The following is a 12,491-nucleotide window of genomic DNA, read 5'->3' on the forward strand; positions in this document are numbered from 1 at the left end:
ATTGTATAATCATCTAATGTTTGTTATTAATGTATATTAAAGCTGTTAAGGGATGTTAGGATTTTAAGGTGTACTTTCATGCTGCTTATGAATGTTCTATGAATGCATTATGAAGATGCACTGAATCTTCTATGAATGCATAATGAATGTATTATGAAGGTGCACTTATTGTAAAGCGTTACCAAGAATTCATCATGAGAAATACTCAGTTTAACTCCTGCCAGAATGCAAGACAGACCAGTGTCGCCATTTAACCCACAAAATTTTATCCTTGCAATGAATCCTCTCATTTCCCCTTTGTCTGGTTGACCGGTGCTGAGGTCAGCTGTTCTGAAGGGAACCCGAACCATGAGGTCCAGTTTGCTTCCAGGTTCAGAGCGGCTTAGAGTTTCGCCTGGGGGAGACGTCAGCGGGAGTCAAGCCGCCCTGACTAGCTCCATTTATCTGCCCGCGTGGTGCTATCCGGTGTCACTCTGACCGACCTGGAAAATGTGGACAGACCTAATGGTCTGGAGCTCATTAATTGGGAGCGTGAGCCCTCCCCCGGACCGGAGACGTGCGGACATCTCTGCGGGAATCTGACAAGCCGGGTGGTGTCTCTCATCGTGGGGCGGTCGCTCGATTATTTTCAGCCAAGCTGCAAAACCAGCGGAGTTGAAAAGTGAAAAGTAATACCGGGATCTTCCTGTGCCACAGCAGAGCAACTGTGAAAAGGCAGGACTCGCTGTGCCTGCACGACAAGGAGATCCTTCTGGCCACGGGGCAGCTGGCTCACGACCCACCGAGGGAGACAAGTAAATTAACAAATTACTAACACCAGGTATCTTCTGGGGGATTAAGACGGAGTTTCCGAGGTCACGCGGCCAAGTTGGGTTTGGGGGGGTTGGGGGTGGAGACAAAACAAGCACAGGTTTTGCAAGTTTTTTTTCTGTTTGAAAGCGGAGTGGAAAACCTGCTGAGACCAGGCGTCCGTCCATCGCCAAAAAAAAAAAAAAAGTAACTGTACTGGATCCAGCATCCTACAGCACAGGGGACAGGAAATGGTCACCCCCACCGCATGGAAGCAGAAACTGAATTACTTTACCAAAAGAAAGACGTTATTTCCCTGCAAGACATGAAAACCCCTGGGGGTTATATTAAATTCTGCAAGCCTCGTGTTTAGAGTCATCAGTGACTTAACCAGACAAAGATCTAATACTTAAGCATCTGATTTATAAACAGTGGGAGGCTGTTTTTCTTTGTTTAACAGAGTGTAACCCCCCTCTTAGAGGGTGCCACAGGACAACGTGGCACAGGGGGCTCGCTGCTGTCGGATAATGGGGACGCCGGCTCCGGCGCCATGGGAATAGGCTGGTATAATATAACTAGTGGCGGGGGGGGAGCTGGCATATGTGAAGGAAGCTGGGGGCGAGGAAGATATTCGGCTGCCATTTACCATGAATCCAGAGGGAAAGTGCACCCCCACACACTCTCCATCCCACCACCCCCTGACTCGGCATCTCTCTCAGTGTCCCTCCCCCTCCATCCACAGGCCCGGGTCCATCCAGCCGTTTAGCCCCGGACCTGACAGCCACTCAGCCGCGTATCCGCTAGCCCTAAGCGACCCCACTCCCCCCTCCCCGAAAGAATTCCCGTGTCACAGTCACAGTACATTCTGGGCCGCCGGTACCCGGAGTGCTTCAGAATCAAAAAGCCACACTTTCACACCCCGCCATCGCCAAAGCCTTTTAAAATGTCAGGCCCGTTAACAGAGACTTAAGAGATTAAAAAAAATAAAATAAAATCCACGCCTGCGAGACTGCGAGTTTGTTTTGTGGCAATTATCACCCGTCACTCGTGGCGCCGTCGAACCTCTCAGTCACGGAGAACGCGGAGATTCGCGAAAACGTGCTCGGAGGCGACGCCCAGCGCACGACGAAACGCCGCCGTGCTTCAAGAGAGTTACCTTAATTATTTTAAGGAAAGGCAGAGATAATTGCATTTATATTGCATCGACGCTGCAGAATGCTACAAGAAAGGTGTGAATTCAGTCCTCTGGCACCCGTACATTTTTATTCAGTACCCTCCTCTAAAGCTGTAGTCTTAATATTTCAGGACTATTTAAAAGCTGTAAAAATAGTTGTGAGAGACATTCACAATTGGCAAACTTCTTACTTGAAAGCATGTGGCAACTGTACCATTTATGCAGCACCCTGGCCTACTCATACTTAAAGAATTACAGTATTATCTATTTTATATGAAGTTTTACGTTCATATACTCATTATTTTATTAATTAGCCTATTGATGTAGTATGTTCCCTTCCATGATTCTACTTTTAACTTGTCTAGGAGTCAAACACTTCATTATATGTGTACCTCTGTATGCTATAACAACAAAGCCAAACTGAATTGAATAAAGTGATGGCAATCCAAACAGGCAGAAAGCAGTCGCCTCGGGTCCTTTGGATGACCGTCCTTTTCACGTCACTCTGGCTTCTGCACTCGGCAGCTGCGATGACACATGATGGAAGCAGCGTCCTCCACATCCCGAACGCCGGGGAAGAGGCTGTATTTAGAAGGAAATCCCAGCCAATGCCGAGTGCCTCGTTAGGGAGCGAGGCTTCACTTCTGGGACGTCCTTGAGTACGCCACGCCTCCATGGTAACAGACACTGTTCACATATTTATATCATGTGTTCAAGACTGGTAATGTGTAGCATGTAACCTGTTCATTTTTTTGCCTGACATTTTACTGAATGTATAGTAAAATAATACATTCATGAAAGCTTTCAATGGTAAATAGCAGGACACAAGTAATAAAGATGTGGAACGAGAGTGCAGTGTTAAATCTGTGTGTGTGTGTGTGTTATTTAACTGATTACTCTCTCTCACAGGAAGCTGGTGGCAGATTGAGCAATTACACCAGCTAATGTCAATGGAAGGTAGCCTTGGACGGCGAAAGACAATGAAGTGACACGAATACAAGAGAGGAAATAAGCGGGAGCTGAAAGAGGAGATCCCATGCAGGGCGGCCAATCAGGGGGCTGAGAGCATCAGTGAGAACCAATCGAGATCGCTGAGATACAAAATCCACCAATCAAATTCATACAGATAAACACACCCACCCAGGCATAGGCCTATCCACAGAGAGAGAGACACACACACATGAGCCGAGAGCAACAGACGTGCGTTTACACACACTTTACAGAAAGATCTCATCCCACAGGACTGTCCTGAAGTCAGCCTGTACGTATCAAACTCCACACCTTGACTTCTGCTCCGGGCCACAGAGACCATCCCGCCATCTTGGGAACAGATAACGTGGGAGGAGGAAGAAGAGGATGATATTTTCAGCAACCACCCCCCCCCAGATCCACATCGCCCTGCGGGCAGATCTTAAGAAGCGTGAGGGTCAGAAGAGGGCCTGGTGAAAAGCGCTCACTGTCTATACACAATTACAGATAGCAAACATGTGCGAGGCGCGGCAATTGCAAGTGTTCCCTGTCACATGGACGGACCCTATCACCCCGGCTAACTTGGGAAGAGCGCAACATCCGTGAGGCTAATTGCTCCAGACTGCCTCTCCAGGCAGGTATACGCCAGCATTCCTTATTTCCCTTAATTGGAGCACCTGCTGATACATAACTAGTTTTGCATTAAAGGATGGGGTCAAGAAAATAAATAACTGGCACAAATGTCCAGCCCCATCGCAGAAATCGACAGCTGCCGCTGCCCCCTTGGTCAGTGGTGGTGGGACGTCGTTTTCCATGCCTCCTGCAGGCTTTCGCGATGATTCCGGCACACCAGTGCCGCCCTGTGCGATGCGACGAATCGGAGAGCTGCGACTTAACCTCGCCCCGTCTAGCCGGGAAGATCGCCGATCCAGGTCGGCCGCCGCTTTCCATAGGCCTTCGCATTTTATCTGGGATTTGCTCGCGTGTCCGTGGGCGAAGCTCAAGGCACGTCCCGCGGTATCGAGAGAGGGGTCGCGCAAAGCCGGCCGGCTTATCGACAAGCCGAAGAGGAACACAATCTACTGCACGGAGGCATCTATGAAAACTTAAGCTTCTGCCGTTCGAATACGACGCGTTTAAATTATGAAACAGCCTCTTCTGTTAGAAAAGATCTTCTAAGACCTTAAATAGACCCATAATATAGATTGAACAACACAGAACAGGTAGGTTTATTAAGTACAATCCTTCTCTATTCAATATAAAGTTGCACCATAATAATACAATGTACTTCATAATAGGGGACTAAAATGATATATAAAAAATATATGAAAAAGCTAATTATCTAAAAAAAAAAAAATAAAAAAAGCCATTTCCTCTAAATAATTCAACTTCTTTTCTTGATTCGTTAGCTATCATTGTAAACATAAAAATGCACACTGCACATCGTTTTGCTTCATTTTCACCCTGACAAAGCAGAGGAAGCGAAGGCATCTTTCCGGAAAACCACATAAGCTCTGGAAAAGGCTCTGCAGAATCGCCGCCCCGGGGCAAAGTACAATTGGCATGGCATTGGGTAACTCTGCCCTCTTCATTCAGATGAGTCTTCAGCTTTTTATCAAGAAGTATAAGAACAAATGTGGGAAAAAATCATGAATTTCCCTTCTGTATAAAGGCTGAGTTTGTCCCCTTAAAAATGGCACTGAATTTTACATTATAAATTGGTATTATGTTAATTGGGTACATAGCAACACATTTTCACTTATAACCCAAAAATTAAGCCCTAGAAAATCAACAATTACTATCCAAACCGTGACACTTCAGCACTCTCTCTGTCTCCGCATTTGGATGTTCATCACTGAACTGGATTTCCACATCACGACAGCTCAGCCATTAAAAATTAACCGTTACTGGGAACAGGACTCGCAAGCCCCGAAATTTACCAAGAATTCAGCTAAAAGGGGCTGCTTGGTGCTTCCTGCGTTTTTTCGTCATCTCAGCACTCCTGGCAAAGTTTTATAATTAGCAGATCTAAGTATGAGACACACAAAAAAAAACAAAGTTCTGATAAGATGTGTCCTTGGCAGCAACAATGACGATGTTTTATCTTCAGAGGGCGAGTTCCTGCTGGAACTCCTGGAAGCAGCTTGTTAATTCGGCGTCCATGTTTCTCTGTTCATGTCGTAGCTGAGAAAAGCCCAGCCACCTCCTCTCCGATCCCAAATTGGAGATCCGAGCTGAAAACGCACCAGTCATCAGAAAACAAAATGGAGCTGTCTTTTTCCACAGGCATGCCCGTGCGGCGGGATGCGAGCTGCGGAGATGGGCTCCATTCCCAAAACACGGCCTTTAAATGAAACCCCAGAGACTGAGGGGGAACCTTTTTACTTAATGCACTTACAGCTGCATGGTTGCTCGTCAACAAAGCGGTAAGGACACATAGGAGACCCCGAGAAACAAGCCCAGCGCTGTCAAGAAGCAGGAGAGCATCCACTAATCATCTTTACATACCTGCAGGAAACGTCCCACTCATTCCCAAGGAGAGGGACCAGATGTGGATAAAATTAGGGAAACCAGACCAACCTTGGCCAAATCTGACGACGGCGCAGAAACGGAAGTGCTAACGAACAGCGAAACAAACATCTGCAGACTCACAGGCGGCACCGAGTCACACAAAGGCGAGCGACCCAGACGGCGATGCCGCTCCCCGCCGAACCGGCGCGCCCACGCCGTCCCGAACCGGCCCGCGACGAAGGCGACGACAGCAGATCCCCGCGGCTGAATCACGGCTCGCTTCCGAACAGCCTCGTCCCGTCCGACGTGGGGCCGGTTCAGCTTCTGACATGTCGCTGACATCCCCACAGAAGAGCCTTTCTGCTCACAGCCCCCACACAGGGTCGCACAAACAAAACACTTCAGAAGGAATATGCGGAGCACGATACAAAATAAAATGTAAAAACACATTTACATCAGGCCCGTTTTTCATGGCCTTCAAATAAAACACTTATTCAAATGCAGTGCTGGCATGAGAAAAAACAACGTTTGTACATTTTTAGGGAAGTCGCTTTTGACTGTGTTCATGCAGGAACTGAGGAGCTTGTTCCGATGCCAATCACCCCAGACGTCCGATTCATGGCCCGGCAGATTGTTCCAGAAGGCTCACGAGCTCATTAGCGGACACGCTGGTGCTCCTCAGTAGTTATCAACTCTAATTTTCATAAGGAACTACACGAGAGACACTTTTACTGGACAGAGGGTAGGACTTCAGCAGAGTAAGCGTAGTAAAACAGTGGTGTGAGCACTTCACTAGAGGCGGGTATGCGTGTTAGAGGGTGTGCTGGACCAGGCATCTCTGCTGGCCACTAAAGTTCATCCCTGACCCATGTCCTGCCCTTGTTTACCTCCCAAAGGTCCATGGAGGACCAGCTTAGAGCATCCGCCAAGCTGGCAGGCGAGGATCCCTGCAGCCCAGAAACCCTCCATCTCTTTGCAAAGCGTCCACCAGCCTGGGATGTGGAAGGGACCACCAGACTGCCACTTCCGTGCAGCGTATAGGGAATCAGCAATTTCGTCAGAGCTGCGTGCACATGAGCAGAACCCTAAGGCTGTTTAGACATACTCAGGCCTCTTTCTGGGAGCAGGAGCCATATGCAAATACAGGGGAGAGAGAGAGAGACAGGCACCTGCACTTATGCTTGAACACTTTGTATTGCACAATTTGTATTTTACAACCAGCGTGTTCCGTGCCTTCTACCTTGTGCTTTCTAAGACTTCATGTCCACCACAACCCTGCATTAGACAAGCAGTAACGGGATACGGATGGATGGATGGATGGATGGATGGATGGATGGATGGATGGATGGATGGATGGATGGTCATCCTGCCCATACATAGACAAAGTATCCATGGCAAGATTTGTCTGTATCCATGGTAAAATATTTTGACAGAGTAAAAGAGAGAAAACTATGCAGTTACACTTTTAAATATAATATCTATGTGAATAGCCTGCATGTTGATCAAAATATTAAGAATTCACCATAGTGTTGACCCCTGGGATGGATGGATGGATGGATGGATGGATGGATGCATGGATGGATGGATGGATGGATGACATCACGGTGTGAATGTTTACTAAGAAAAGCATACAGCACATTTTGGCTCTCACACCAATTGCCAGCATCACAGGAGCAAATCAACAGGTGGATTAAACCACTGATTTGAACAAGCAAAACACAATATTTTGGACAGCTAACAGCAGGCAGATGTGATCGGATTAATAAAATAAACTACCGCTCACCAGAATTGATGTACAAAGACTGTCATGTAGCACATCTTATTCAACACTTAACATAAACCAACCTGTGGGGTCTGCGATGATATTTTTACGTGAGAAGCAGCCTGCACTCTCCTACAGAGACCGAGGGGGGGACGCTTCATCCTGGCAGGAGTGCCAACACCGGGAGCGAGATCTGGCTCGTTTATCCTAATTAGGCAGACTCGCATGCCTGTGTCAGGAAAACGGCCCAGCACGGCACATCGGAGAGCTCTCCGAGGGAGACACACATGCGCACAAACACACACACACACACACAGGCGCCTGATCCCTGCGGCCCGGCGCACATCACTGCCGCCGCATTCGGGAGACATGAACGGCTTTCTCACAAAGCAGGAAACACGACATCCTATTGCCATCGGAACAACTGCAGCGGCTGGAGCCGTTAGAGGTACGAGGAACGGCGATGTAAAGAGGAGAGATGGCAGGAACACAGAAGCACGCGTGTTTTAGGCGAGGCTAAAAAGGTCGGCCAAAGCCAGCTCCTCATCCTCAATGGCCGGGGAGACTGTATTTACATCACATATACCGTCCTTATTTACTCATCCTGTGTACTGTAACACTCTGCAGCATTACCAGGTAACACTCATCTGTACATTATATAGACCATCCATATTTACTCATCCTGTATACTGTAACACTCTGCAGCATTACCGGGTAACACAATAATCTGAACATTCCATTGGCATTTTCTCCCCTTCCCCTACATCTTTTGTCTCATAATTACACTTTTCTTCTTATCGTACAATTGGATGTTTGAAGCTGCCTAAAAAAAATAAAAAAGAAAAAAAACTTTATTAATCCCCAAGCAGAAATGAACAGATATTCATTTTAAAATCCATTACATTAAAATACTCTGATAAAGTAATTAAAAAAAGCTGTTATCATTTTAATTTATTTTTGGCCTAGGGACAACATGCAGCAGCAGCTCTGGGCTTCACCACGCTTTGTGACGCGTGGCTAATGCTAACATGCTAACACAGGCCCGGCTCAGGTCCTGCGGCGCTTAACCACAGGAACAGGAAGCGGTCCTGGAAGGAACCCGACAGAGCATAGAGGACACAGCGTCACTGGGCCTGATGGGGAAGAGAGAGAACCGCGATGAGAGACAGTGAACCGCAGAGAGGAAGCGAGAGTCACCGAGCCTGGAGAGCCATAAACACACACACACACACACACACACACTGAGGGCTTAGTGAGGCCTAGGTCTCTTCCCAACTAATAGCTAAGAAGCTTCCCAGCAGAAAACAAACATCAAAATTGTTTTTATTGTGCCATTTGCCATCAAACAGCAACCAAAGACTCCACAGTTACCATAAAACTCAAATAGGAAACTCTAAAGTTACTAGACAATAATACTGCAATGAAATAACAAACTACAAGGTCAAAGGTCACCATGTCACTTATTAATTTCCAATAAAAGGTCCAGAACACGGATGGCCAATCTTATCCTCCAAGGGGATCTTATCCTCCAAATAATAATCTAATGAGGAAGCTGTAGCGAAAAGCCGCAGACCCAACGGCCCTTTCTGGATAAAGTTGACCACCGCTAGTCCAAAGGGTTCCAGGGCACAAAAACAAGTAACTTTAGCAAAGACTATTTTGAAGGGAGAGAGAAGGTTGACTTCAAGGACACGCTTGCGAAAATCAAAATGTCTCACGTTCATCTTAAGAACCCAATATGTGTTAGAATAATGAAGTCAGCCTACCATTTCATTAATTAAATTTTAACACCTACATGATTAAGCAGCTACTTTAATGAAATCTTCTACACTCTGAGCTGCAAAGTGAAGTTGCTTTTTACACTGCAGTAATGAGGAAAAAATGCTAATCTATAGAAAACCCTAACAAGTGATAAAAATATTTTCTCATTTTCACTTAGGAGATGTGCAAGGCTTGCAGTGTTAAATTACTTAATCACCGACACAGGAAGACAGTCTTCAATTATCCAGTGCATATAAAGATAGCAAGTGCGCAAAAGATTGTTATCAGACAAACCTTGAAAGTATTCAGATTTTCCCTTGCAGTTACAATATTACAGACTGGTCATATGCATACACTGGAAGGGGAACTGCATCACCGTGATTATAAAAACAAGAAGTCACTTTAAGATTTAAAATTTACAATGAATATTTTCTGATCTATCGGCTATCTGAGCAGAGAGATTTTGGGCCCCATATAGGCCCACCTTTACAGTAGTCCTGTCTAAAGCCAGAATTACCACAATTCACGTTAATATTTTAAGATATAGGGAGGACACGGGGCGCCCGGCTCGGGGAGGACACGGGGCTCCCGGCTCGGGGAGGACACGGGGCGCCCGGCTCGGGGAGGACACGGGGCGCCCGGCTCGGGGAGGACACGGGGCTCCCGGCTCGGGGAGGACACGGGGCGCCCGGCTCGGGGAGGACACGGGGCTCCCGGCTCGGGGAGGACACGGGGCGCCCGGCTCGGGGAGGACACGGGGCGCCCGGCTCGGGGAGGACACGGGGCGCCCGGCTCGGGGAGGACACGGGGCGCGCGGCTCGGGGAGGACACGGGGCTCCCGGCTCGGGGAGGACACGGGGCGCGCGGCTCGGGGAGGACACGGGGCTCCCGGCTCGGGGAGGACACGGGGCTCCCGGCTCGGGGAGGACACGGGGCGCCCGGCTCGGGGAGGACACGGGGCTCCCGGCTCGGGGAGGACACGGGGCGCGCGGCTCGGGGAGGACACGGGGCGCCCGGCTCGGGGAGGACACGGGGCGCCCGGCTCGGGGAGGACACGGGGCTCACGGGAAGAACCTTCTCTACAGCTGTTCAGAATTAGGCAGAGGAACAGAAATGCCCCCCAGGCAGGACTAGACGGTCTCCCTACAATGCATTTCATATTCCTAGAGCTGCTCCATCTGAAATCCCCCCCCCCAGGCTTTGAGATCGCTGACTGGAATACCCCTCAGCTCCATGGCTCCCCTTCACATCACCACAAAAAATATATACATCATGTTGACATAAACAAAGAAAAATATTTCGGGTTCCGATTCTAATGGAAAAGCCCTGGCGTTCGAGGAAGCCATGCAACCTTTGACCCCCAGCATTCATACCTGCAGGGAAACAGCAGGTCAGCAGATATAAATCATATCAAACATATGCAGCGTGTGACGCTCGACATCCTGTCCCTTACTGGTCTAAACAGAGGTTATTTGACAACAAACAAAAAGAAAGAAAGAATAGCCAGCTGACAGGGTGAGTGAGAGCATTTCCACCATGCTGTCAGAAGTGTCCAGTCCATCCAGATGACATTGGGACTGCCGAGAGAAAAACGCATTCACAGCCCCAGCAGTTAAAGCGCGCTAATCAGTAAGGCGCATAGCACAGCTAGACAGCCGCACATCAGGGAGAGCGCAGCCGCCAGGGAGCAGGTGTGAAACCGCAGACCCGGCGGCACGGACAGCATGTGCGGAAATATCAATTAAAGAGAGGGTGGCTGGTGACAGAAGGCGACTCCTTGCTGCCCGTGAGCGTCTTCAAGCAGCAGCGGCTTAACGAGGCGACTGAAACGGGCGTGTCGGTCCTTTACCAGAAATCAGGGCCCCAAGCACGCGATACCACCACATACAGCATCATCCAGGGGCTGTGTTGCTTTCAGCACCAGGGACAGTGGCCTGTTGGCAGCATTCTGGAGCACAGTGTTTATTAACTTGTTCCTTAGGGACCCTCAGACAGTCCACATTTTTGCTCCCTCCTAGCTCTCGACTAGACAGTCCACATTTTTGCTCCCTCCTAGCTCTCGACTAGACAGTCCACATTTTTGCTCCCTCATAACTCTCGACTAGACAGTCCACATTTTTAATCCCTTTTAGCTCTCACCCAGACAATCACATTTTTGCTCCCTCCCAGCTCCCTGCCAGACAGTCCACATTTCTGCTCCCTCCTAGTTCTTGGCCAGACAGTCCACATTTTTGCTCCCTCCCTGCCAGACAGTCCACATTTTTGCTCCCTCCCATATCCCTACCAGACAGTCCGAAACGTGGACTGTTTGTGGGGTCCCCGAGGACTAGTTTGAGACCAAAAAGCTGAAGTAAGACACGCTCATGAACTTTTATGACGTACTCCTTACAAGAAAACCTTCTGCCACCAGTAGCGAGCGCAGTGCCTAAAAATACAGACCTATAACCTAAATGATGTTGGTTCAATTCCCCATTCAGACTACATAAACAGTAAAAACTAGAAACTTCTAAATGGATCACAAGACTTATTTTAAAATCAAGGAGTTACGCGCTTCAAAGCTCAAAAAAAACTTATGACATGAGAACATTATAATAGTAATAACGTTAATATTTGTTGCTAATTCAAAGAAAACAGAAATGAGAAATGGATCTCAGGAATAAAAGCTTGTTACCCCCCCATGATGACAGACATGGCAATTCCAGTCATCCATGATAGTGATTATACTTGCCTCACACACAAACACACTCAATATGCCAACATTACAGTTGAAGGACAAACTGCTCACATCACAAATGACACAAGCAGGTTAAACAAAACCGCTTATTGAAGATTACACCAAACGATTACAGAATTAGATAGCTATTTCATTTACAAGTCATTATATCCCACCATAAACATTGCTACAACAATCTATAGAACAAATTGCACATTACAGGAAAGGACAGTATGCATAAAGCTGGGCCTATACTACTTCAACATTCAATTCATTTGTAATTCAAATGATTTAAATAGGAGTTTATGCGGCGTAACTGACGAGAGAAGCGTCGCTCATCGTTTTAAACATCAGACCCGCAGCTATGAATTCGTTGGCCTACATTTCACTTCCTGTTAGACTCGCACCGCTTGACACGAGGTGAACTTGCTTAAATAGAGCCGCGTCCGTCTGAAATGATTAATATTTAATAATGGCTAGCACGGCAACGATTAGGACATGTAGCTGGATCCGGAGCCAATACCTCACAGGGTAATGAGGGGATGTTTTGGGCCCAGTGGTGGTGGTGGTGGGGGGGTGGCAGACAGGCTACAGAATCTCATTGATGGTAATTTTGCCTGCCGACTGGCAGGATACATAGGGCAATTATTCTGAGATGCCGTGTTGGGGCACAGAGGTCGTACATGATGTAATAATACCCCACCCCCCAAAAAAAGACATGCCCCCTAGAACAAACAATGGAACCAGGCTTCACACCTCCATCCTTTCCCCGGCTTCATTATCTGCTTGCCTGTAGGTCGTGGCTACTCCAA

General features: G+C 47.9%; 1 protein-coding gene and 1 long non-coding RNA gene across 2 annotated transcripts in view; one reads left to right on the plus strand and one right to left on the minus strand.

Annotated features, from left to right (window-relative positions):
* LOC125704441 (receptor-type tyrosine-protein phosphatase delta-like) overlaps window positions 1-12,491 on the minus strand; it is a 362,466-nt gene that overhangs the window by 329,783 nt on the left and 20,192 nt on the right.
* LOC125704443 (uncharacterized) lies at window positions 1,868-7,325 on the plus strand. Its single transcript, XR_007381137.1, has 3 exons — window positions 1,868-2,640; window positions 2,873-3,034; window positions 6,340-7,325. It is a non-coding gene; the product is annotated as an uncharacterized LOC125704443 (long non-coding RNA).

This window comes from Brienomyrus brachyistius, chromosome 12 (genome assembly GCF_023856365.1).
Source record: "Brienomyrus brachyistius isolate T26 chromosome 12, BBRACH_0.4, whole genome shotgun sequence".
NCBI classification, from domain to species: domain Eukaryota; kingdom Metazoa; phylum Chordata; class Actinopteri; order Osteoglossiformes; family Mormyridae; genus Brienomyrus; species Brienomyrus brachyistius.